Source organism: Rhinatrema bivittatum, chromosome 6 (assembly GCF_901001135.1).
Source record: "Rhinatrema bivittatum chromosome 6, aRhiBiv1.1, whole genome shotgun sequence".
Lineage (NCBI taxonomy): Eukaryota > Metazoa > Chordata > Amphibia > Gymnophiona > Rhinatrematidae > Rhinatrema > Rhinatrema bivittatum.
In genome coordinates, this window is record NC_042620.1 from 163,682,431 (window position 1) to 163,709,272 (window position 26,842).

General features: G+C 42.6%; 1 protein-coding gene across 2 annotated transcripts in view; it reads left to right on the forward strand.

Moving 5' to 3' along the window:
* BARD1 (BRCA1 associated RING domain 1) overlaps positions 1-26,842 on the forward strand; it is a 336,286-nt gene that overhangs the window by 178,567 nt on the left and 130,877 nt on the right. The window lies entirely within an intron of this gene.

The following is a 26,842-nucleotide window of genomic DNA, read 5'->3' on the forward strand; positions in this document are numbered from 1 at the left end:
AATTAAAATATGTTATAATATTTCCCCCCAAAAAACAATAGAAACATCAAATTACACCCAATAATTAAAACTCTCCATACCTAGGATCTTTTGATTTCCAGTCATCTTGAGAGTGTTGTGGATTGGGAAGGTAGCGCAGGTTGTATTACATTATCCCCCTTTATTTTGTAGGATATAGCTGAGCATACTGAATTCCAGGTTTGCCAAATTTACACTTCCTCCATGGAAAACTCTGCTTTTCCTTCTGAAGCCAGGGGAGAAGTCCTGGAAAAAAAATTAATTTTCTGTCTCTGGAAATGAACCTCCTTTATCTTTTGCATTGTCTAAAATGTGGTCATTAGTAAAATTATAGTAACATAGTAAATGACAGCAGAAAAAGACATGCATGACCCCATCCAGTCTTCCCAGCAAGATTTTTCAAGATGACAACTGCTACTCTGTCAGGTCAATCCAGTACCGAGCGGTAGGAAGAGCTGCGTTAGTGCCCGGCGCACCCGCGGTTGCCGCACGCACAGTGCAGCTCACCTACCGCTCTATCCTGTATGTAAATAGCTTGCAAATGCAAGCTGCGTCTAAGAAGCGTCCGTGAAGCGTTAGGCCCGCGCAACCCATTTTACTGTATAGAGCGTCTATACAGTACGTCACGGCATGTGACGTCACGTCTTGAGCGGCCCAATTGCACGAACAGGGGCCGCTTTCACCCGTGCAGGCGTCCATCTTCGCGGGCAGCTGGAGGCAGGAGAGGGGAGCCGTGGTCGTCCTCGCCGATGTCCGGAGGGGGGCTGCAAAAAGTAAGTCGCTTCGTCGCTTTACACTTCCAGTCCCCCCTCCCCTCCTCCCGGAGCAAGGCTGCTTTTTGCGCCCTGCTTCTGGAGGAGGGGAGGGGGGGACTGTCAATCCCGAGCGTAGGATTGCCCGTCCTCTCTCCCCTCGCTCTCTTGCTACTTTTTTTTTCACTTTTTTTTTTTTTTTTGCTTCGGGAGGAGGGGAGAGGACTGGGGCTGCCCCGGAGACCAGCACCCATGGACGCGGCCAGGGCAGGAGAACGGGGGCTGGAGGAAAGTTTGCCGCTTACCCTTACCCCTGCCTCTAACGCAGGGGTAAGGGTAGGCAGTAAGTTAGCAGGTTAAACGCGCGGCAAAACGGCAGGGTAAAATAGCGATAGTCGGGGCGCGCGTTACTGGATGGTAGGGAATAGCTAATTTGGTCGTTTACATGCAATATACATGCCGCGTGTGAAAGGGGTTTCCCGGGGATTTTAGGACGCGGTAGGAGTATTTTAAAGGGGATTGGGGATCGCAGAAAGGGCTAACGCGACCGGAAAGTGAGTAGAACGCGAGTTAGGAGCGGGGTAAACGCGGCCGCACTTTACTGGATAGACCTGTGTGCAAGTTACTGTCATGTCTTCTTTTTAAGGGGGATCTTTATCAACCTGCAATAGGGCTATAACATGCAATAAACAGCGGTTTATCGTGTGATAAACATTGTATATTGCATGTTGTTGATTAAAATCATCCCTGTTACAATTAGCTGCTTTAAATGCATTTGCATGCATAAAATCGTATAATGCATGCAAACCATCTAATGAATAGAAACTTCTAAGTAAATAATATCACACGACTGACTTAGAAATTTTCAGTTACTTTATTTTATCTACACCTTTTCTAAAAACATTATTCTAGTGCGGAAGCATCAGGACCCTAATGCTGCTCCCAGTGCTCCCTAATGCTCTCGCCAGAAAAAGTTTTAAAATAGATAAAAAGCACTGCATGGCGATGCCCCACCCAAACATCTCCCCATTAAATCCTCCCCCCCCCCAGGGTCCAATACAAGATACCCCCTTTAATGAAACCCTACACCCACAACAGCTACCTCACAGGGCCACTCTCCCAACCCCCTAAAATAACCCTGGTGGACTTGTGCCCCACCCTGGACCTCCGTGACTTCTCTACCTTTAAAAAAAAAAAAATCCTTTGTGGCCAGTGGAGGGCACAGAGGTGCCTCTAGCCCTAGGGCTGCTCAGCGCCATTTTCCAATATGGCACCAACCGGCCTTTGCCGCTACCACGTATGGATTGCTCTCCCCTACAAGCAGCAATGAGCTCTGTCAGATTTAATTATACCATTTTTACACCGGCAGGTAGATTCTTGGGGATTCATTCAGAAAAATAACCTCTATCTTTTCCCATATTCTGACAATCCTTATATTCAATCTATTGTATTTCTTTATCGTAATACTGTTTATATAGTTCCTGCACAGCTTCATTCTAATATGTTAATTTTAGTGGCCACCATGTTAAGTTGATCTTCCATGCCATCAATTTTTTTTCAGCTTCATCTAAGCATTTAGCGTTTTTCCTCCACCAGTGAGACTAGTTAGGCCACTTCTGACATGATTTCAAGTTTAGAGTCCGGACTAGTAGTAATTTTGCTGTCTAGTTGTTATATGATAAATTTAATCATTTCCATTGGGTCCAGGTTGTCTGAAGCTAAGTTAAAGGCTGGAATTATAAAAGATAATTATTAGAAGTTCACAGGAGCTCATGCTACTTGCTGCTCTCAATCAAGGTGTCACTTGACCCCTACTCCCAACTGTAGTGTTAACTTTTAAAGAGTATGGGGACAATTTTGAAACAGCCCACCTAGGTGGAAAGTCTGCAGGTACTTATTTGAAATGTATGAAGCAATCAATAAACTGCACTGAATGGCTGTAACAATTTTTTTCCTTAAATATACTTTGTCTCCATGTAATAATGCTTTTTGCCATCATCTGTAAGCTTTACTAGTTTCTAGGATAAATTCAGCTTTGCATGCTGGGCTAACTTCATCCCTGTCTTTTAGAGTACCAAGAGCTGTGCTTGAACACTGTGCACATCTTTTAGTAAATGTCTCAGTAGTGAGAAAATGGGTTTAAATGAGTTCTGAAGTGAGACATTTACAGGTTTCATGAAACTACCCATTGAGTCAAACTTTTGTACTTAATGTCTCTGGAATTGCATCATTTGCAATTGACAATAAATGTGTATTTAAGTGAGCTACTCAGAGAAAGAGAGAAAAAAAGCAGCTGGAGGGTTTTTTTTTTTTTTTTTGTTCCTAATTCTTTTTAGTTATGTAATATTATGCAAGTGGGTAGCATTACTTATTGGTGGTGATGTAATTTCAGACACTGAAAAAAGATAGAGTAATATAGTTAACTGAATTTGGGGTTATATATCTAAAATCTGTTACTTGATTGGGGTAAGGGCACTGTCTCCAGATTGTTCTCCATCATCTTGCTGTAAGAGAAACCTTAAAACAATATGCTAATTAGGAATACTTCATGAATATTTTGGGAAAAGGATACCGGAAACATAGAATGACAGCAGAAGAAAACTGTAAGTCCCATTTACTGTCCAGTTCTATATTTTGGTGCAATAGCATAGACACTGATCTCTGACCTTCTCTTGAAGGCAAGCAGATCAATCATCCGAACACATGGGCACATGACCTCTAAATACACTGATCAGCTTACTTTTCCAGACCCCTCTGTAAACTGCAAAGTCTGCCACTAAGGCATGGAAGTTTCCACTCAGCAGCAGCCCTGCAACTGCCTTCAGTTTCTTTTTGTCTGCCACTGGCATCAGAACTGTTCTGCAGCTCCACATTGATTTATTTTTGTCTCAGCATTAAACTGACCTTTCCTTTTGGCTTTTTACTTCAGTTACCCACCTCGTAATACTGCCCTTAGGATTATGAGCAAATTTAAACATTTTCTTTATTTTTGATGTACCTGCATTGTGCTGGCCTCACAGTTATTTTTAGCAAGAGCTGAGCTGCCCATCCAGAAATTTGTCTCCCTTGGATATCTGTCTTAACAGATTTTTTTTCTCTGATTTTGTGTCCTTGGTTTTCATCATGATGTCATAGAAGCAAGTCAGCATTTGATGAAAACCTGCTAAATGCACTAGAATTCCTCCCGATGGATGAGAAGCCAGTATCTGTAACAGAATAAATAAAAATATGGAATGAAAACCTAGCAAAAACCTTACATAAAATCATCCCTCTCACCCCCCCCCCCCCACAAAAAAACTCTTATGCCCCGCCCCACAGATGCTTATCTTGATATTTGCTTTGTCTTTGTACCATTTTTATATTCTGTATGGTTTTTTTGTAATCCATCATGCACTGTAAATATGCGCAGAATAGAAATCTTTAAATAGAAGAGCTCCGAGCCCTAAAACACCAAGGCAAAAACTATTTATTTAAAAGAATTTGTAACCCGCACACATCCCTTGGCCTAGGCAGGGAACAAAGTTACATACGCAATAATGAAAACAAACGTTAAACACCAAACTATGGTCTTGATCCACTGTCATAAACATTCAATGCTTATATATATTATTACCTATATCAAGTATTCATGTGCCCTGTTAAATCCAGCAAGGCCTGCAATGGTTCAGCATAAAGATCATTACCATTACTACACCATTAATTCTTGATCTCAAACATCAATCTGAACAAATATATATTTTTAAATTATCTTAAATTGACTTAGATTATCAAGCAAAGCGATTCTGACGGTGTATTCCAAAAGATTGATCCTGCGATTGAGAAAGCCCTGCACTGACTCTCACTTAAATGGGCCAGTCTCAATGAGTGTACTTCCAAGAGACCATGATTGGAAGAGTGTAATACCTTGTTTGGATGATAAATTCATAGTACCCAATTCAGTACCCTTGCAGCATCAGAATTTATTTTGTATATTATAAGTATTTTAAATTTCACCCTTCACTGAGCTGGAAGTCAGTGGAGTAATGTGCTGACTTATAACCAAGCTAGTTAAAATGTGGGCTGCAGCATTCTGTACTATTTGCAGAGGCCTTAATGAGATTAGGGGTAATCCAAGGTAGACGGAATTACAATAATCAAGGCCCGAAAGTCTGGTTTTAGCCATCTCAACATACGAAGCTTAAATGCAGTTTTGGATTCATTCTGAATATGAGCATGCATGGATGGACTGGAATCAAGAACAACTCCAGGTTCTGTATGTGATTTGCAATAGGCAATCTACAGCTTTCAAAAAAATAGCTCAGAGGGGGAATCCATCTCTGAAAGAGCAACTCAAAATTAGCAGCTCATTTTTGGTTTTTGACACAAGTTTATTATGGTAAAGTCAGCATTTAATGGCAGCTAAGCAGATCATAACATTCTCAAATGTTGCAACTCAGAATGTATGAAAAGGGACAAAATGTTGCAGACCAAGATGTATGAACAGGGACAAAAAACTGAATGTTGTCTGCGTAAATTTTATAACTAACTCTAAGTCCTACAAGTAGTTTGTAAGTGTTTAGTAAGTGCAGAGACAAAGCTGATTCTTGAGGTACTCCTGTAATCATGCTTTGCTATATAGACGCTTCAGTACCTACTTGAACCTGCTGTATACGACCTGTTAAATATGAAGAAAACCATTTCTCACAGGACAAGCAGGGATGGTAGTCCTCAAATATGGCATATGGCAATAGCATTAATAGCCACCTCTTACAATGTTATTTATAGATATATATAATTATCTGATCTTCATTTTCCTTCTCACTCCAAGTTATTGATTTCCTTGTTATATGTAACTGCTCTTCTGCACTATTGTTCTAATTGTTAAGTTTGTTATAATTGCACCCCTGTTTCTTGTGAACCAGCATGATGGGACTACCGTCTTGAATGTTGGTATATAAAAAAACTTAAATAAATAAATAAATAAATAAAATAAATATGGGTGACGTCAGTGGATGGAGCCCTGCTACGGAAAACTTTTCTGTCAAAGTTTCTATAAAGCTTTGACTGACGCTGGCACACTGAGCATGCTCAGCCTGCAATTATCCCTGTGACCACAGGTGTCTCCCCTCAGTCTTCTTTTTTCCGCTCTGCAGTAAGCATAGAGGTTAGGAGCTCTGTGAGAAATTCTCACAATTTTTCCACACGGAAATACTTAAACTTTTACTTCACAAATGCTTTTTCCCTGTGCAGGTCTCCCTTCGCGTACTTTTAATCGACGCTTGGTGAGTACTATGCCCTGTTTTTCGGTCGGTTCCTGTCACCTCACTACGGTTTCCCCGGTCTACCAACCGAATTGCGGCCTTCCCTCTCCCTATGTTTTCACAGTTAGCCCCACATAGCCTGCATGTGTCCTCCCGTGACCCTCTGCCTGGTTATTAGCGCTAGTGGGATAGGGACTTCCATGGTTACCGTTGCCGCCAGGGCCTTTGTCGAATTCATACCTCGGTACCTTCGTGCAGTCGATTCCCCCATCGCTACCATCGACGCCTGGGTCAATGCCATTGACGCCAGATGGCCATGCCGTCGATGCTGTCGACGCCCATGTAGTTTCCATCGGTGTCCTCGTTGTTCCTATCGATGCGGCCGTCGATGCTGGTATCAATTTCCCGATGCCATCGATATCTATTCGATCCTTCGATGCCACATCGTTCCCATCGAGACCCATACCGATGCTGTCGGTGCCTCCGTCATTGTTATCGTTGCTCTGCCCAGGTCATCTACATTTTTTCATATATATTTTTGACGATACCCTTGAGGCCGCTCCATGCCGCCATCGATACAGTCAATACTGACATAGCACCTACACGCAATGCCCTTGCCTAAACACAGTGCTCCATGCTTTGGGTTCTTTACTAAAGCCCCGTATTAGCCTATGACACTACATAGTGCCAGGAGCAGTGCAGGCATGCTGACAGTCCGTCATCATTCGCCATCCAAGACAGCGAGGGCATCCACCTCGGTGCTGGGGAAAGACCGGGCCGAGCACCGTGACACTCGTTGTCACCGGCACGGTGACCATCCGCCACCGACACCATCCAGCACATCGGTTCTATCCTACTCGGTGCTGGAGAATGCCCGGGCCGAGCAACATCGCTACTGCCACCGCCACTGTTCCACACAGTGCTGGCAGTCCTCGGTGCTCCAGAATAACTGGACCGAGTTCTGAGGAATTCTGCACTGACGACATGATACATCGAGCCGCTGCAAAGAGGGCCGGGTTCATGAGTCATAATGGCTCCCCTGTACCCGAGGCATTCCCCACTGACACCAGTGCAGGTTCTGAACCTCCACAAATTACTGTGGTAGTGCCAGACATGCTCAGCCTGTCTCCTCTGTACCTGTGCTACCATACCAGGTTACAGAGTTGAGTCGGACGTTTATGTCCTTCAGGCTATCCCTCAATGACTCCTTAAATCCACGGAGCCATCAATCTTCGCCGGCTCGTCCTTATGCGATCCACGACGGATGGTAAGTACTCTACTCTACTCTAATCCCGCTTCAGAGAAAGAGACTGGTTGGGGAGATGATTGGTATGTGAGAGACAGAAACTGGTCCTGAGGATGTGACTGGTGTGTGTGTGTGTGTATGTGTGTGTGTGTGAGAGAGAGAGACAGAAGAGACTGGTTGTGGTCTCTAAGGAAGAGGACTGTGAGGACAGCTTCAGCAGTTACTGCTGCTTCTGGTATGGCCTGCAAGGGAAAAGAGTAGGAGAATTGCTGGAGAGGGTAAGTAAAGGTGGCTTTTTAAGTTCATTTTTCTTGATTGACTACCATTTTAATTATTGGGTAGTATTTATTTATTTTATTTATTTATTTTTTAATTTTTATATACCGGAATTCCTGTATACAATACAAATCAATCCGGTTTACAATAAACAAGTTACCCTGGTTGGGGCAGTCCGACCTGGGCTTATTACAAGGAACATTGAAAGTAACAATAACATTTAACAAATAACATTTGACATTATTCGTGTTTTGAAACAGTATGTGTGTTCAACTTTTTACAGGGAACTTTAGTAGCATATAGAGTATACAAGTATACAGTTATATAGAATGTGATTAATGACTGTTAAATACACATTGTGAAAAAGCAAGTATATAAATTAAGTGTCAATGGTGTTAGTGACATGCTGCAATGATTGGATCTGGAAGTCAGGAGGAGGTGTCTAGTTACACTCTGGGAATTGAAACGCTTGCCTGAAGAGCCAGGTTTTTAACCTTTTTTTGAACTCTGGTAGACTGGGTTCGAGGCGTATGTCTGGTGGGAGAGCATTCCATTGGTGTGGTCCCGCAGTTGAGAGTGCTCTTTTTCTTAGTGTTGATTTAGCTGGAGCTGCGACTAATGTGCCTTTGTAGGCGCTTCTGATGGGTCTGGAGGATAAGTGTGGACGAAGTTGAGTTTGTAGTGATATAGGTGCGACGTTATGAATTGCTTTATGAATAATGGTTAAGGTTTTATATAGGATTCTCTGTTTGATGGGTAGCCAGTGGAGGTTGCTCAAGATGGGGGTGATATGGTCTCTTCTATTAGAGTTAGTTAGGATTCTGGCTGCGGCGTTTTGTACCATATGTAGAGGCTTAATGCTGTTGGAGGGGAGGCCAAGTAGGATTGAGTTGCAGTAATCAAGTTTGGAAAAAATAATGGATTGCAGAACGAGGCGAAAGTCATTGAAGTGAAGGAGTGGCTTTAGTTTCTTTAGGACCTGTAGTTTAAAGAAGCAGTCCCTGGTGGTTGTGTTTATGAATTTTTTTAGGTTAAGTTGGTTGTCAATCCATGCTCCTAGATTCCTGACGTCTGCAGAGAGATCCATGTTTAAAGATGTGGGTTGTGTAAGGCTAGGTGGGTGGGTGTTTGGGTTGTGTGAAATCAGCAGCATCTCTGTTTTGCTGGAGTTTAGAATCAGGTTCAGGCTGGAGAGTAGTTGTTTAATTGGTTGAAGACAATTCTCCCAGTAGGCGAAGGTTTTTTGAATTGATTCTGTGATGGGGATGAGGATCTGGATGTCATCTGCATAGAGGTAGTGAATAAGCTTGAGTTGTGATAACAGATGGCAGAGGGGGAGGAGGTAAATGTTGAACAGGGTGGGAGAGAGGGATGAACCTTGTGGTACGCCTTGGTCTGATAGGATGGGGTCAGATTCCTTGTTGTTAATTCTGACGTTGTAAAACCTGTTTGATAGGAAGGACTTGAACCAACTGAGAGCTGTGCCTTTGATTCCTATGTTTGATAGTTGGTCTAAGAGTTGTGAGTGATTTACCGTGTCGAACGCTGAGGATAAATCTAACAGGACCAGTAAGAATGACTGTTTTTTCTCCAGGTTCAAAAGTAATGTATCAGTGAGAGAAAGCAAAAGGGACTCTGTGCTTAGTGATTTACGAAAACCGTATTGTGCAGGGGAGAGAATGTTGTGCTCCTCCAGATATTCGGAAAGTTGTTTATTTACAGCTTTTTCCATCAGTTTGGAGATCAGGGGCAGGTTTGCAATAGGTCTGAAGTTGGCTGGGTCCGTGGGTGAAGCAGTTGGTTTTTTCAGTAGTGGTTTGAGGATTGCTAGTTTTAGCTGATTAGGAACTGTGCCCAGGGCTAAGGAAGTATTAATGATTTCCGCAATGGGTTTTGCGACGGTGCTTGGGATGGCGGTGAGCAAATTAGTAGGAAGTGGGTCTGAGGGATGTGCAGATGGTTTAATTTTTTTAAGTAAGTTTTCAATCTCCATGGCGGATGTGGGCTCGAATGACTCTAGTCTAGCATTCAGAGTGAGTTGGTATGTGCTCGGCGGTGTTGGTAGAGTGTGGTGGGTTGTAAGGGAGCGAGTAAGGTTTGAAATTTTTGTCTTAAAGTAGGTGGCTAATTCGTTGGCCTTGCTGAGCGCTAGTTGGTATGGAATGGATGGGGGCGTTGGTTTGGTGAGAGATGAAACATAAGAGAATAAAGCTTTCGAGTCGAAGATGAAGTTATGAATTCTTTTTGCATAGAAGTCCTTTTTTGTTTTGTATATGGCGTTTCTGTAGGTGTTGAGGGTGGCTTTGTAGTCCAGTCTGGATGTGGGTGAAGGGTTGTTTCTCCAGCTTTGTTCTTTGTTTCGTAGTTTTTGTTTTAGGGCTTTGAGTTCCGGGGTGAACCACGGTTTTCTGTTGTCTCGTGCTGGTTGGATTACTTTATGTGATGTGTCTGCTGTTTGAAATATTTTATTGGTGTTTGGAGAATTTTAAATACATTTTATGAGTTTTTAATTGTTGGATATTATTCTGTTCATAGTTGTTGTGCAACATTTATTCTGCTTATTAGTATAGTTATACAATTATTTCTGTGTTGGGATCTATAGCTGCTTGACTAGTTCTGTTTTCCTAATAGGAGGTGTATTGGTGTTTAGGACCTGATTTAATATTTGTAGTGTTGCCTTTTCATAGGTAGGGTTGTTACTGTTTGAGTGCATTCCATAATACAGGTGTAACTGTGTGCGGATTAGTCTATGTGCATTATTGCAGATCCTGGTAGTATGTTAGGTCGGTTCTGTGTATGTGACTGAGGTAACTTATTTTACTGTATCAGTCTTATTTGTTGTATTTTCTCAAGAGGATATGCATTAGTGATAAACTGCTGTCTTTTCATAAGTAGGGCTATTGAGTTTGTGTTGCTATTACTGAGATGACACTAGAACCAGAATATATATTTTGTAAGGTGAGTTGTACGGGGAATGTCATAATTCTGCTTTACATCCATAATTGTGGGTCAGGGGGGTTCCTGTGGATGCAAACTGTACTTTTACATTTAGCCCTATGATAGTCATGTGTTCAGTGTGTCACGCATGTAAGAGCCATCGGTCAGGTGTGTCCCGACAGAAAAAAGGTTGAGAACCACTGTGCTAGAGAACAACTAATTCATGACCATTTCAAGGTGACTGGAATTAAAAGTTCCCAGGTATGGAGAACCAGGGATTTTTTTCTGTCCTTATTAGTTTTAATTATTGATTATTATTTGATGTCTGCTGTTTTGAAATATTTTATTGGTGTTAGGGAAATTTTAAAAAATGTGTATATGAGTTAAATTACTGGCGGTTCTATTCATCAGCAGTTTTGAAATATATATTTTTAGTATGATTTTCCTATTGTGATTGATGTTTTATAGTTCTTGATTTTATTGTTTGATGTTTTATGAGGAATGATGGTATTTTCTGTTTTTCCATTGCTGCATTACATACAGTCTAACTTGTGATTTCCAGTTTAGTTTGTCTTTGCATTTCTGTGTATATTTTATGGTCCCTTTATTCTGTATTTGGTGACTCACCAAATTGTATGTGTAATTGGGTACCTATGGGCCAGTATGGAGAAAAATGCCCCGGGCCACTATTTTCCCACAATCCACCCCTGCATAGGATCCAGAATTCTCTGTGCAGCATTGAATAATTTTCCCATAGGAATCCTGTGTAGAAGACTTGGAAGAGTTTAAAAATACCCCCTTGGTTTTCTTTTAAAGGAAACATAGAAAGACAGAATATGATGATAAATAAGGCCCATCTAGTCTTCCCAATTTATTTTCTGGTATATGCCATGCATCTCAGTTGATCTCTGGCTTTCCCACGATGTTAGGTTCCATATTAGGAGCTACCACCTAAGAAAGAGATCTAGGCGTCATAGTAGATAATACATTGAAATCGTCGGCTCAGTGTGCTGCAGCAGTCAAAAAAGCAAATAAAATGTTAGGAATTATTAGGAAGGGAATGGTTAATAAAATGGAAAATGTCATAATGCCTCTATATCGCTCCATGGTGAGACCACACCTTGAATACTGTGTACAATTCTGGTCGCCGTATCTCAAAAAAGATATAGTTGCAATGGAGAAGGTACAGAGAAGGGCAACCAAAATGATAAAGGGGATGGAACAGCTCCCCTATGAGGAAAGGCTGAAGAGGTTAGGGCTTTTCAGCTTGGAGAAGAGACGGCTGAGGGGGGATATCATAGAGGTCTTTAAGATCATGAGAGGTCTTGAACGAGTAGATGTGACTCGGTTATTTACACTTTCGAATAATAAAAGGACTAGGGGGCATTCCATGAAGTTAGCAAGTAGCACATTTAAGACTAATCGGAGAAAATTCTTTTTCACTCAACGCACAATAAATCTCTGGAATTTGTTGCCAGAGGATGTGGTTAGTGCAGTTAGTGTAGCTGGGTTCAAAAAAGGTTTGGATAAGTTCTTGGAAGAGAAGTCCATTAACTGCTATTAATCAAGTTTACTTAGGGAATAGCCACTGCTATTAATTGCATCAGTGCATCAGTAGCATGGGATCTTCTAGGTGTTTGGGTAATTGCCAGGTTCTTGTGGCCTGGTTTGGCCTCTGTTGGAAACAGGATGCTGGGCTTGATGGACCCTTGGTCTGACCCAGCATGGCAATTTCTTATGTTCTTATGTTCTTACTTCTTTGCTGCAAGTGATCCTCCAATGCTTTCTTGAATTCTGTTACTATTTTTGCCTCTTCCATCTCCTCTGGAAATTCATTCATGTATCCACTACCCTTTCCATAAAGAAATATTTTTTGATGTTCTTCCTCAGAAAGGCATGACCCAAACAAAGCACATTACATTCTTGGAGCTTCTTGTTCTAGAACTTTCTGCTGAAAAAAAGATTTCCTTATTGTGTATTATATATATTGTTGAGATATTTGAAAGTCTCTATCATGTTTTCCAAAGGCCTAGTTACTCCTTTCTACCACATGAAAGAAAGACGCGCATGTGCACACACCCACGCACACACACACACTTTTCATCTCCATTTATTCTAGGGAAATATGTGATTTTTAATAGCTCAGATGACTTCTAGACTGTATAGCCCCTATTGCCCAGTCTCAGAAACTGTTATTATATGTAGCTGACCCTCCCGGTCTGGCCACTAGATGCCACTATCCCTGTCCTCATAATACACTTAGAAAAGGAGTCATCCATACCCTTCAGTTCCTCCCACCTGGAGCTTCTGATTGGATGACTCAGTGCTATGTAGCCCAGACATTTTAAGTCACTGTGGGATTCAGTTACAGAGAAGTCAGAGAGTAAGATGTATTTTTTCCACACTCTGATGAGGCCTCTCAGTCTCACCTCAAGGAGATTATTTTAGAAGGGACACCTCCCAGTGCATTCCCTGCCTGAGGGTCCTTCTCCTATTTTACAGAGAAATTGATTTTAAGCCTGGTATCCCTTTGGGGTGAACGGGCTTTCTTCAGGGACAACGATCTGTGAGCCTACTCTACTCACTAGGTAGGCATGTACCAATGATAGATCCTGCTGCGAGAGACAATGAGGGCAGAGAAGATATCCATTTTTACTTTTGAAAGTATGATTTGGACTTTGAGTTAAGTGGGAACATTTCTGGATCCCTCTTCCTCACTGGGATGGCAGTGCTGAGAAATAGCCTGATCCCCTGATTTTTCCACAAGAGAAATCCCAGAAGTAACAGCTAAGGAAAAGGAACAACTGAGTCAAAGGAAGAAAGAGGAAGAGACCCCATCCGGATTTCTGCACATCAAGGAACCAGGACAGGCTGAGTATCTAAGGGGAAGAAGAGGTCTAAAGGTAGGACTTTTGCAATGCAAGTAGGAGCCCTTCCATACAAATCCCTTATATAGCCGCTAGGAGAGTATGCATATTTAAAAATCACCATGGGCTCTACCCATGTAATAAAGGATACCTAGCTACTCAAAAGACGTTCCTGTACCATTAGTCAGATGTAATCTCACACTTCTCAATTACGGAATTTATTTTGCCTTAAACTAATCAGTAAATTATTATTTAACAGCCAGTTCCTGGTCTTTCCTGTTCTTTTGCAGCATCTACCTCCCAGGGGTGCTACAGCAACACAGAAGGTGCCATTAAAGTTCTTTTTCACTGTCTGAGCCATAGATGAGAATCTCGACCCATAGAAAGAATCCCCCCCCCCCCCCTTCCAGGGAACAAGAGTCAAACTAGAAAGGAGTCAGCCAGCCATGGCAGCCCTGAAGGTTATAAATAAGATTGTGTGCCCTTGGGAAATAACACCCCAGGGTATATCCGTCAAGGCTGCTCCGGCTAGCTGACTCCTTTCTAGTTAGACTCTTGATACCTGCTTTTGGGGGGGCGGGGGGAGTAGGATTCTTTCTATGGATCGAGACTCTCGTCTATGGCCAAGACAGTGAAAAAGAACTTTAAGGTGTCCCTTGTGTGTTGTTGTGTTATGAAGAAATGGGCCTCTCTCCCAACTTCCTTAATCCTATGCTCCCACAAGAGAACTCCGATCTTTCCTAATGGCTCTCCTTTCCTTTTCTCTTTCTTCTGCCAGACTAACTTGTGCAAGACACTGTGTGTGCTACGGTTATGCACCAAAAATTTGAAACAAGATACTGCTACTCTACGCCCTGAGCCATGCTACTTCACTTTCCAGAAAAAAAGCTAAAGCATGGCTGTTCAGCCAGACTTTCACCTAGGTTCCTCAGCAGAGACCTCCAATCTTAATGACTTGACTACCAGAATTCTTGAGTAAGGACCATAACCTTAGACACCCATGGACTCTCGTATTCAAGATTGTAACTTCATCTGCACCTGACATCAACCTATTGTTATTTATTTATTTATTGTTTTTATATACTGATCTTCTTACATAATATGTAAATCAAATCGGTTTACAGAGAACAGTTGAATAAGCTTGCTTGTGGGCAATTACATATAACAAAGAACTTTTTTGAGTAACATATTGTATAACTTTTTGAGTAACATTTAAACATAAGAGCAAAAAATACATGGCTAAACATAAACATAAGAACAAAAATGTTAATGCATCTATATTCTTGCACCTGTTATATATTCATGCTCTTCCCCACCAAATAAATCTTTTATTCTATTATAAATTCTATCAACTAGAGGATGACTCAAAATATCCCCCCCCCCCCCGCCCTAAACAATCTACTTATACTCCTAGTAAACTGCACACAATACTCTTTTTCAACCTGATCTGTACAAATGCCTTATCTTCTTAGTTTTGGTTCTGGGATGAAGAGAAATCTTGTAATATTACTATAACTGTAAATCTGACATAGTTGTGATTGTAAGTGACTCTCAATTAATGTTATTGTAACTGATTTAAATTTGTTTGCAGTTTGCCTTGAGGCCATTCTTGGAAAAGGGTGGAATAGCAAATATTTATAAATAAATGCATTAATATTGTTGCTGTAGTAAACTACTTCCTACTTTACTGTTGAATATGTTGAAGGTTTATTTTTCTGTTATTTAATGTTTTGGGTTATTTTGTTATGTTCATTTTAAATAAGAACATAAGAAATGCTATGCTGGGTCCTACCAAGGTTCCATAGAGCCAGACATCTTTCTCTAACAATAGCCAATCTGGATATCTAAGAAGTCTCTGGCAGATGCCAAAGAGTAGATCTATTTCTTGTTGCCCACTCCTATGGATAAGTGGTGGCTTTCCCTAAACCCGTCTGGCTAATTGTTTATGGATTTTTCCTTCAGGAACTTATCCAAGCTCCTTTTAAACTCAGCTATGCTAGTTGCCTTGATCACATCCCCTGGCAACAAATCCAATAGCTTAAGTGTGCACTGAGTGAAAAAATTATTTCTCCAAGTTGTTTTAAATCCGGTGCCAGTTTCATGGAGTACTCCCTAGTCCTTGTACTATTTGAAAGAGTTAATAACTGTTCCCTGTTTACCTGTTCCATCCCACTTATGAGTTTATAAACCTCTATCATAGCCCATCTTGTTGTGTCTTTTCCAAACTGAAGGGAGTCATTCCATTTTCTTTATCATTTTTATTACCCTTTTCTGTAGCTTTACTAGGTCTGTTGTATCTTTTTTGAGATGTGGTGACTAGAACTGCATGCTGATGGCTGAAGGTGCAGTCACACTATAGATCCATACAGAGACATTTTGATATTCTCAGTTTTGTTCTCCATTCCTTTTCAAATAATTCTTAACATTCCTTTTGCTTTTTTAACCATTCCCACACTCCCAAGTTGTGAATTTCAATGTATTGTCCAGAATGACACCATGATCCTTTCCCTGGGTAGCGATAGGATTATATTTCTCTATGTGCCTCATTTTGCCCTTGTCCGTATTAAATTTCATCTTCCATTTAGATGTCCAATTTCCTAGTCTTGCAAGGTCCTTCTGCAGTTCCTCACAGTCTGCTTGTGTTATAACTACTTTGAAAATTGTTGTGTCATCTGCAGATTTGATCACATCACTTTTTGCTCCCTTTTCCAAATCTTTAATGAATAAGTTAAACAACACCAGTCCCAGTACAGATCCCTGAAGCACTCCACTAATTATCTTTTTTCATTGGGAAAACAATTTAGTCCTACTTTTTTTCCTGTCTTTTACCCAGTTACCTATCCATTTTAGCTTATAATGGCAATATTCATTCTGGTGAAGAAAAGGACTTACAAAACAGTGTCTCTCACTATAGTTTTGAAAACTGATTATAATCTTTTTATCATTCTAGATCTTAACTAAAGAAGGCAGAAGCTCAAATAGTACAGTCTATTGTCAAAACCATTTTGAGTCCATTATTTATATTCATTATGTTTATGATGATTGAAAAAATCTTTTTTAATCTAGTTCATATCGCATGAATTCAGATAGTCAAAAAACTGCAGAAAATCTTCAATAGTTCCCCAACAAACAAGAAGCGCATCATCAATATAAAGTAACCACACCACAACCTGAGACCAAAAACCTGATGGATACACAAATCATACCTGAAAGTCAGTGACATGTAAACAAGTGATATGGGGACCATCATGGCTCCCATTGCTGTTCCTCCTAATCGGCTGAAGCAGTCTGAAGTTTTCTTATGTGGCTTATTCATCCCATGTAGCATTTTTAGATATATGGGTTGGTTATTCCTTGAGGCACTTTGAAACCTCCATCCATAGGAAAGCTAGAGGTCCATATCCAGATCCGTCTAGCAAAGTTAGCCGGATAAACTTATCCTAACTTTGGAGGTATATTCAATAGTGAATATACCTGCGTCACTTTAGGGAAACTGTTTGGCCTGACCAAACTTAGCCAGCTAAGTCATCCAGCTAACTCAGTATTATAACTAGTCAGATAACCTAGCCGGCTAAATTCTAGCTTCCTAACTTATTAGGTGGCTAGAATTTAGCCAGTTATGTGCCCAAATATTCATTTATCTGGCTAATTTCAGTTAGCCAGCTAAATGACTGCGTTTAAATGGGCTAGCAATCTAAGAGACACTTTATCATCTTTTCTTCCCTTAGAAATTGGTGATGTTGACATGTGTGAGGCATTGCCCCATGTTTCCCCTTAAACCGGTACAGGACCAGGCCAGGTGCCTGGTCCACTTTAATTCCCCTTGTGAGAGGGAGAGCTCTGTGGGCGGAGCCCAGCAGGGGAGGAATAAGAGCTGGGATCCAGGTGGGGATAGTCAGACCCAGGCCCAGGCCTCCAGGAGGAAGGCAGCTCCTGTAGAATATTGCTTTCCAAACACTGAGCTGTAACAAAGCTGTATGAGTACTGAGGGAAGTGGTACTAACTGTGAGTAATTAAAGTACACTATCCTGAAGATAAAGGCAGTCTACTAGTGTGTATATGTTAAAGTGGCAAATAAAGGGAAAGTGTTCTAAGAAAGGCTGGAGCCAGTCCAGGTTTGTGTCAGGGGATCTCTGCTTAGTCCCAAATATGGTGTTATGCATGGGATTTCTTTCTTAAAACTTAGTATAGAGGAAAACCTCACCTCCAAGAAAAGACTGGTATTTGTGTGGCCTGCCAGAAACAGTTTGGAGGCCAAAAGTTTGCAGAAGAGAGAAGCAAAGTGACTGGAATATAGAAAGTTGTAAATTGGATCAGTTGTTCTAAAACAAAGTATAAATCACAGGAGGCGTGTGGGTCTAAAACAAGGTACAGAGTGCAGGAGTTCACAGAGCACTGTGGCTTGTGAAAGCATGTAGCTTAGAAGCTGCACTAAAGAAAAAAAAGTTTCAGGTAGAGTGTAAACTGAGTGGACAGCCAGAAAGTGGTAGGTTTGAACCAGCTAAAGAGAGAAGCTCTGCTGGAGGTAGATAGGAATGTAACAGTAGCAAGTTAATGCTGGTTATGCAGGCTTTTTTTAACCTTTTTTTTTTCCTTTGAAAAAAAAAGGGTTAACCATTGGGGCAGCAAGGCTGTGCTGAGCAGGGTGTGGCTCTGGAAGAGCTGCCAGAGTGGGCTGTGAGTGCGGTGAATGGGAACAGGGGGGGCCTCTTCCAGCAAGCAAGCAAGCTACTCTGCAGTTCAAGGAGTACAGCCACAGGAAAATCTGGAGTGGGGCACTCAAGGTACTGCAGCAATAGGTAATGCCAAAACAACCAGAGAGGTGGAAGGAGAGAGCAGCATGTATTTCTGTGTAGTGGGAGTTCCCCAGTCCCAAGAGCCAGTTCAGAGGGAGGACCCGAGGCTTGAGGTTTGGCAGGAGGAAAGTACAGCCAGGGTAATGGAGTGATGGAACCCACCCCCAAGAGTCCAGGCCAGACAAGGGAGTGAATACCTAGACTGGCTGGACAAGGAGTGCCACAAAGTCCAGGAAGAACTGGATGAGTTGCTGGCAGAGATGTCCCATGAGGTGACTGAGTTGTGGCAACAGTTTGAGATTGGCACTACAGGTGGTCCTGAGGAAGAGCCTATAGGGTGCATAGACACTTCCAGGAGTCCCGAGACTGTGCCTGTGGGGAGTCCAGAGACAGGGCTGTGAAGAACCCTGAGAGAGGGGTCACAGAGAGTCATAGGGAGGGTGACAAAACTGCCCAGGAGGGGACAGTATTAAGAAATTAGAAGTCGGCAACACAGGACGTCCTGATGAAGACCCTGTAGGGTGCCCAAACACTACCGGGAGTCCAGAAACAGCTCCTGTGTAAAGCTCAAAGAGAGAGAGAGGGCATGAAAAGGCCAGCAAGAGAGGAGATGACGTGCCAAGCAAGAGGCATCATGAAGACCCCAGCGAGTGATTGCAGCAGAGGAGAACCCAGAGGAATGAATCACGGAGAGCCCAGAGGTGGCACTGCAGAGACTCCAGTGAGTGAGGCTGCAGAGAAGCCAGCGGCCAGCGTGGGCATCTGGCCAGAGAGTGCTGAGAGTATACCAGAATAATCACAGATGGAGGCACCACAGAAGTTCTGGTGTGGTGGAATTTGGACCTGGAGCAAGCAAGAGACTTGGTTAAAGGACTGGGGGTGCAGGCAGTACATTGAGTGGTGATAAGACGGTCTAGGGTTACCCTGGGAGGTGGGGGTTAGTATAACCCTAGAACCCTAACCCCAAATGTAACTGGTAGGTGGCCACATAAGAGAGGCTGGGGAGGTGAGGCATTCCCTTGGACGTAATCTAGGTGGAGTGAAAACACTAGGACCAAGCTGAGGGGGTCATGTGAGGCAGTGCTCCTATTTTTGCCCCTTAAACCAGTGCAGGACAGGCTAGGTGCTTGGTCCACATTAATTTCTTTAGTGAGAGAGAGCTCTGTGGGTGAGGCTCAGCAGGGGAAGAATAAGAGCTGGGACCCAGGTGGGGATAGTAAGACCAGGCCCAGGTCTCTAGGAGGATGACAACTCCTGTAGAATATTGCTTTCCAAACACTGAGCTGTAACAAAGCTGTATGAGTACTGAGGGAAGTGGTACTAACTGTGAGTAATTGGAGTACACTGTCCTGAAGGTAAAGGCAGTCTATTAATGTGTATGTGTTAAAGTAGAAAATAAAAATTAAAGTGTTTTAAGAAAGGCTGGAGTCAGTCCAGGTTTGTGTTAGGGGATCACCGCTCGGTCCCACAACTTGATTGCAGTGTGATGATATTCTTGCGGGATCTGTAACATTTGTGACATGTTTTTTATATTTACTGAATTTATAAATCCTGTAACTCAGCATACGAATTTATAAAAATCTTTACGGAATGTTTATCACGAAATGTGATTTATATGATTTTCTGCTCATTTGGTCTTATCTATGTTAGTAAAACCATCTGTGCATTAAAAGTGTGTATTATTGAGCATTGTAGTAATGTCAGTCAAGTTTGGGTGGAGGTACCACTTGTGCAGCCTTGGTTAGAGGCTTCACATTCTGTTCAAGAGCTTTGAACAGAATTATGTGTGCTACAACAATTATTGCCACATCCTCATGGAGGTAATTTATCTTGTCAGTTGCTTTATTTGGAGTAAAGGTGAATCGCTTGAATTCTGTCATTCATTATGATCTAAATATTAGGATTCGATGAGGTTCCTACCTATGCTGTGTCTTCATCTTTTGAAAGCTGTTTGTTTTGTGGTTGGTTAAGCTGAACAAACTTTGGATTGGGACCTCAAGAATTGGTTCGTAGGTTTTTTGTTTTTGTGATTGGTCCAAATGTGTCTTGTGGATTATATAAATTTGATTGATTGGTGAGTCTGTAGCTCTTGCCTTTTTTTTAATGTATATGTGAGGTGTTTTGTGAGTGATGGATTTGCCAGTTAATTTTTAAGGTTTATTTGTTTTGATTATATACTTATATTTTTTTAAATATTTGTTTGCCAGGTTTTCTTTTGAAATGCTATGATATTTTTCTGGGTTCTGTTATATCCTTTTTCTTGGGTGTTTGCTTTTTGCTTGATCTTTAAGTATGCTTTCTAGTTAATTAGTGATTAGTTTTTATGTTTGGGGCAGCCTCTTATATGGCAAAACATGAGCTCTATGGAGCAGGAACTACGGGCCTCCTTCCCCCTTTGAGCCACTTTTCCATACGGGAGAGGGTACCTGACCTGACCCACATGACCTAACTTACATAATCAAGGATAGGGGACGGTTTCATGAAGATTTCATTCCCAATTAAGAATTCCTCACCAGGGGTCTTGGGGATCAGAACTGGGTGCTTCACTTTCATCTTCCCTTTCTGATGGGTGAGCCATGCCTTACCTCTGGCCTCCACAGGCATTCCTCCATATGCCCCCAAGTCCACTTCACATGGGACTACTCTTGGAGTGGACTTACTCTCTAAGGAAGCAGAGAGCCTGTCAAACAAGCTCTGCATGATTAGGGTAACCTCGGACCCCGTATCTAGAAGACCCTCCCAATTTAACACATTTTGTATTCTGATGGGTATCATGTAGTGGAGTCCCTGAGGCTTTAATTTCCCTAAGAAATACTTATGCTTTCTGACAGAGTCCACATCCAGAAGGGAAGCAGGACTCTTCTGTGGCTGGATATCCCCTAGTACGGTAGAGGTGTGGGCATCTCTGGGTTCGAGTAGGGAAGGCTCCCGGGTACTTATGGTAGAGACCTGGGAAGGAGAAACAGGATCGGTTAGTCATTGTGTGCTAGGGGAGGACCCAGAAGTACTGGGGCCTTCTTTTGGTGTGCTCGACCTGGTGCCACTCTTAGATTCCTCAGACTTTTTCTCTTTTTTCTGAGGAACTTTTTCTGGCGAAGCAACACACTGTGTCTTTGGTTGATGAGCTTTTGGATGATGGCTGTAAGCTCGGCCAGCTGATTCTCCATAGGAGGTTTCTGGTTATTTTTCTGCCGTCACCCCCAGTTAAGATTTTCTTTTGAGTGTCTTGATTCTCCTGCATCCTTTTCTGGATTAGCTGCTGTGCCATCAAATTACTCCTGGGGTGGGAGGCATCCAGGTCCTGTCAGACTTAAGGTAAGAAGACATGGGATTAGTTTCAAAGTGTATCTCTGGACTCTGACTCATGGTGGACGCTTGGTTTCTCTCCTTCTTCTTATCTTTTGCAATTGAACCCGTATGGCGGCTGGTGAACCGCTGCTGGAATATTTATTACCACAATAGAGAAGAGTTGGAATTGTGCACAACTCTCCTGGCAAAGAAATATTGGCTACAACTGTTTCACAGACAAACTCTGAACAATATCCCCTGAAGCAGCCCTTGTTTATGGCCGAAACTCTGCCTGAGTCGGGCAGTTTATTATATCATCAATAAAATCCACTTCTTGTGACATCAATCCACCTCTGGGTTTCTGCTTTTTGCTCCTTAGGGGCAGACTTCCCTTTATGTCAAATGGCATATAGCTTTTCTGCTTCCTTTGCGAGGAAATTTAAGGGTGCCTCCCTGTGGAGATATAATGGAGTTCACAGAATGGGGGAAGAGCCTCAAAAAAGAGGTTTCTGAGAGCAACCTTGTCTGCTTCAGTGGCACAGGGCTCCCCATAGAATAAAATTTGCTTTAAGTGGTAGCTAAAAACTCTGGGATTTCCTTCAGGGCCACATTTTAAATTGTAGATAGCCTGCCGTGCCAAAGCACTGTTAGCATAAGTTCCAAAGTGCTCTTTGAAGGCAAATTCAAATGTGTGTAAGGATTGTTTTACCTCGGCAGGGATGCTGGCTAAATATTGTCTCGCTTCTTCTGTGAAACTCCATGGAAGTAGGGCTATCTGTATTTTTCAGAATGTGCACTTACTACCCCAAAGATTTCATGAATCTAGTTAAATGCTGCAAGACATCTAAGCTAGAATTCTCTTTAAACAGGAGAATCAAAGTATGAAGTAATTTGATTTGCTTAATAAGATCTGAGGCTCTGTTTGGTGTGGGCTGGTGATAAGCCTCTCTGGGTGTTGGCCTTTGATCCCAGCCCCCCTTCTGCTCTTGGAAACAAGGCTGCATATAGCTCTGGGCTAAGCCTTCCTCTTTCCACCCCCACTGCTCTGTAGAGAGGTGTGGGGACTGAGCTTTGCTGTGATATTCTGCCACCTGTATGCTCTGCTTTGGAGATACAGGATTTGAAATTACATTAACTGTTTTCTCTTTCAATACTTGGACCAAAACTTTAAGACAGCTGCAATTGATACCGAAATTCTTTTAGTTTAGAGATCAACCCTTGATTTTCTTGCTCTAATTTTAAATTATAATCTCGCAAATTTAAATTTCTTTCGGCAGCTGAGAAAGACAAGCTGTATATTGTTTACTTTCAGTTTTGAACAATTCAGTATCATTAAGATGTGTCTCCTCAAGAGACAAGCTCTGAAATTCAAGCTGTTGGATTCTTTGATCCTTTTCCCTCTTTTGACTATTAATCCCAGCTATTTGGATTTGTAGTTCTGTCAATTGGTTTTTCAAGGACTTAATCTTTTGGTCTGACTTTCTTCCTGCCTTTTAAAAACCCTTTCTATCTCTGAATTCTATTTGTTTTACCATCTGAAATACCTTCAGAGTCTGTGTCTGTTTCTTCTTGATCTTTAACCCTTTCCTGCAATGCCTGTTCCAGGTATTGAGGTAATTTATTTAAATGAGGATCTATAGGCTGGGCTTCAAGAACCTTTTCTCTAAAGCTTCTATTTTTTCTTTTAACTCCAAATTTTGTGTTGCCATTTGTTTACCGTCTGCTTCTTGTAGGGATCATTTTTCAATGATATCCTCTATCTCTGCCCTTAACTGGCTAATGTTTTTCTCCAATACCTGATTTGTTGCCTGTACATGTGAGTTATCACTTTGCAGTAATTTTCTTAGTAATTGCAACGTGGTGGCTTATTCAGCTAATTTATTAAGGGTTAAATTAGATTCTCTGACCAAGAGCTGCCGGCGCCCCAGACAAGCCCTGCTACGGGGGGGGGGGGGGGGGGGGCAGCATCAGCCAGCTGCCCATGCCCGTGATGCCGGACCCCCCCGGTTGGAGGCCAGTACCAGTTCTTTGTGGACAGTTGGCCCAGTGTCACCTCAGACCAGTGGGTTCTGTCCATCGTTCGTCTAGAGTGTTGGCTGAACTTCCTGGGTGCCCCGTCGGACTCTCCCTAGTCCTCCTTTTGGGGCCTGTCCTTGCATCAGGAAATACTTCTGATGGAGCTCTCCACCCTCTTAACGGCCAGGACAGTCGAGCCCGTCCTGCTGCAGCAGCAGGGGTGGGAGTTCTACTTCCGATATTTCCCGATTCCAAAGAGAGCAGGGGGACTTCGTCCTATTCTGGACTTGAGAGCCTTGAGCAAGTTTCTAAAAAGAAAAATTCAAGATGGTGCCCAGAGAGACCCTGATTCCCTTCATGCAAAGCGGGGACTGGCTTTGCTCCCTCGATCTAAAAGGCGCGTATGCCCACATTGAGCTCTTTCATGGTTACAAGAAGTATCTTCGGTTTGTCAAGGGCGAGCGCCATTTCTAGTACAGGATGTTGCTCTTCAGCCTCCCCTCAGCCCCACAAGTCTTCACCAAGTGTCTGGCCGTGGTGGGTCCCTACCTGTTCGATTGGCTGGTCAAAAGCACCATCCAGGAGAGAGTGCTATGATCCCTGCGCTTGACCATTCGGATGTTGGAGTCCCTGGGATTTGTTATCAACTACTCAAAGTCCTAGTTTGTTCTATTGCCTCAGTTGAGCTTCATCAGCACCTGGTTGGATACTGCTCAAGCCAGAGCTTTTGTTCCTTACAATCGGGCGCTTGTGCTGGCATCCCTTGCGGGAATGGTCTAATGGAGCCGATTGGTCTCGGCTCACCGTATGCTATGGCTCCTGGGTCACATGGCCGCAACCATCCATGCTCCCCCTTTGCTTACTTACATATGCGCAGAGCTCAGTAGACCTTGTGGTCTCAGTGGCAGCAGGCCACCCAGGATCTCACTGTTCCATCCACGTTACTCTGCCTCTCCTGGACTCCTTCTCGTGGTGGGAGAATCTGCTCAGTTTGGAGCATGGCATTGCTTTTCAGGCTCCCCCTGCTCAGATTGTGCTCACTATGGATGCATTCACCTGGGGTGGGGTGCCCACATGGAGGTACTCCATATCCAGGGTCTGTGGTCCACCCAGGAAGTACAGTATCAAATCAACTTCCTGGAACTCCTCACGATCCGAAAAGTGCTTTGGTTATTCACAGAGATCAGCTGACCAACAAAGCGTTACGGATCCAGAGCAATAACCTGGTGGCGATGTGATACATCAACAAGCAGGGAGGTACGAGGTTGTTCCTCCTGTGCCAGGAGGCAGTTCAGATTTGGTCATGGGCTCTGTCCCAAGGTATGGTGCTCTGAGCCATGTATCTAGCTGGGATGGAAAATGTGGTGGCAGACAGGCTGAGTCGGACCTTCTGACCCCACAAGTGATCCCTGAATCAGGAGGTTGCAGATCAGATTTTCCATCTCTGGGGTACTCTGGACGTGGATCTCTTCACATCCCCCTGCAACAGGAAGGTGGATCAGTTCTGCTCCCTTTACAGGGGGGATGGCAAGCCAGCCTCTGAGGCCTTTGCCCGCCATTGGGGCAAGGGCCTTCTGTGCGCATATCCTCTGCTTCCTTTGGTGACAAAGACTCTTCTGAAGCTCTGACAGGATGGGGGGGACCATGATCCTCATAGCTCCTCATTGGCCGAGGCAGATCTGGTTCCCGCTCCTGCAGGATCTTTCCCTCCGGGAACCGATCAGTTTGGGGACTTCCTCAGACCTCATCACGCAGGATCAGGGCAAGCTGCGCTATCCTAACCTCAGGGCCTTGTCCCTGATGGCCTGGATGTTGAAAGTTAATTCTACAGTCCCTTGACCTATCAGATGATGTGTCTCGGGGTCCTGGTAGCTTCCAGGAAGCCATCCATTAGTAAGTCTTATGGCCTGAAGTGGAGGAGGTTTTCCATGTGATGTGAGCACCACAACTTGGACCCATTCTCCTGCTCTACACCGAAACTGCTTGACTACCTCCTACACCTTTCAGACACTGGCTTAAAGATCAACTCTATTAGAGTACACCTGAGTGTGATCGGTGCCTACCACCAGGGTGTGGATGGTTTGCCCATCTCTGTGCAGCCCGTAGTGGATCACTTTATGCGGGGTCTACAGCAGTTAAAGCCTCCCCTGCGGCCTCCCGCTGTGTCCTGGGACCTCAAAGTGGTGTTGGCTCAGCTCATGAAAGCTCTTTTTGAGCTTCTAAGTTCTTATGACTACAAGGACTAACATCCTGCTGTCCTAGCAGAACACCTGTTTCAGGTAAGCAGCTCTGTTTTTTCCCTAAAGGTTTTCCTACAGTATCAGATTGCAATTTAATAAACTCCATCAGATGATAAAAATATGGCTAATGGTTAGAATGTACAGTTGTAAATCTGGAATAAAAATTTTTTGCCCATTTATTCTGTTTATAAAGGTCAGTTTTCAAAGAGTTTAGGAATTTCAAAGTTGCACAGAGCCAACAATTCCCAGGACTGTTCCCAGGACTGTTCAGTGAAAGCTAAAAGTCCTAAATCTAGGCTGATACATTTTGGCCAGCTAGATTTAAGAGGATTCTTAGGCAAAAATATAGGTCCCTAAGTTTGGCCTATAAAGTCTCCTAAATCTAGGTGGCCAAAATTTAGGTACCTAGATTAGGCACTCAGTCTTGACTGAAAATTTGTCTGCTAGTATTTATTGCATGACCTGTCTCAATCAGAATTTATCATGACTGCATGTGACGTAATCAACAATTGTTAAAACTGCAATACCATAGGCAAGTATCTTAATGGTCAGCATAATGAAATGAGGGAGAAATAAGAGCACATCCAGCGATCTTGTTGTTAATAACTAAAAGCTGATTTATTCATCAGTTCTATCGGCATTTTGACACCACATTTCAGACATATTTCTCTTGCCCAAGGGATGGCTGTCAAACTGCTGGCAATAATTATACAGTAGATTAGTGTGGCCTATATCTAGTAAGAGTTTATCCCCTAATTTAAGGCTTAGATTCAGAATAGAAGTTACCCTTTAGTAATTTAGGCCATTCATCTTTCCTGGCTAAACAATCCACAAGCATTTAAAATATATATAAGGAAGCTACCATAACACCGGCAGTCTTTTTTTTTTCTGATTTTTGTGATTTGTGTCTGATAGATAATCACTGAGGTTATTCATTTGATACAATTAAAATTCTGGTGACATAGTCATAATAGACTGATAGCATAACCTCATGATTATTGCAAAAAGTTTAGATCTTTTCAAAAACATCAAACAATTATTGTTATTAGATATTAAATAAATTGAACAAAATTGTAGTGATTTTGTTTTTCATCTGCTGACCCTTTTAGACAATTTTTTTTTTAAAGAAGATCCTGTGCCTCAGATATATGCCCAATATGCATGGT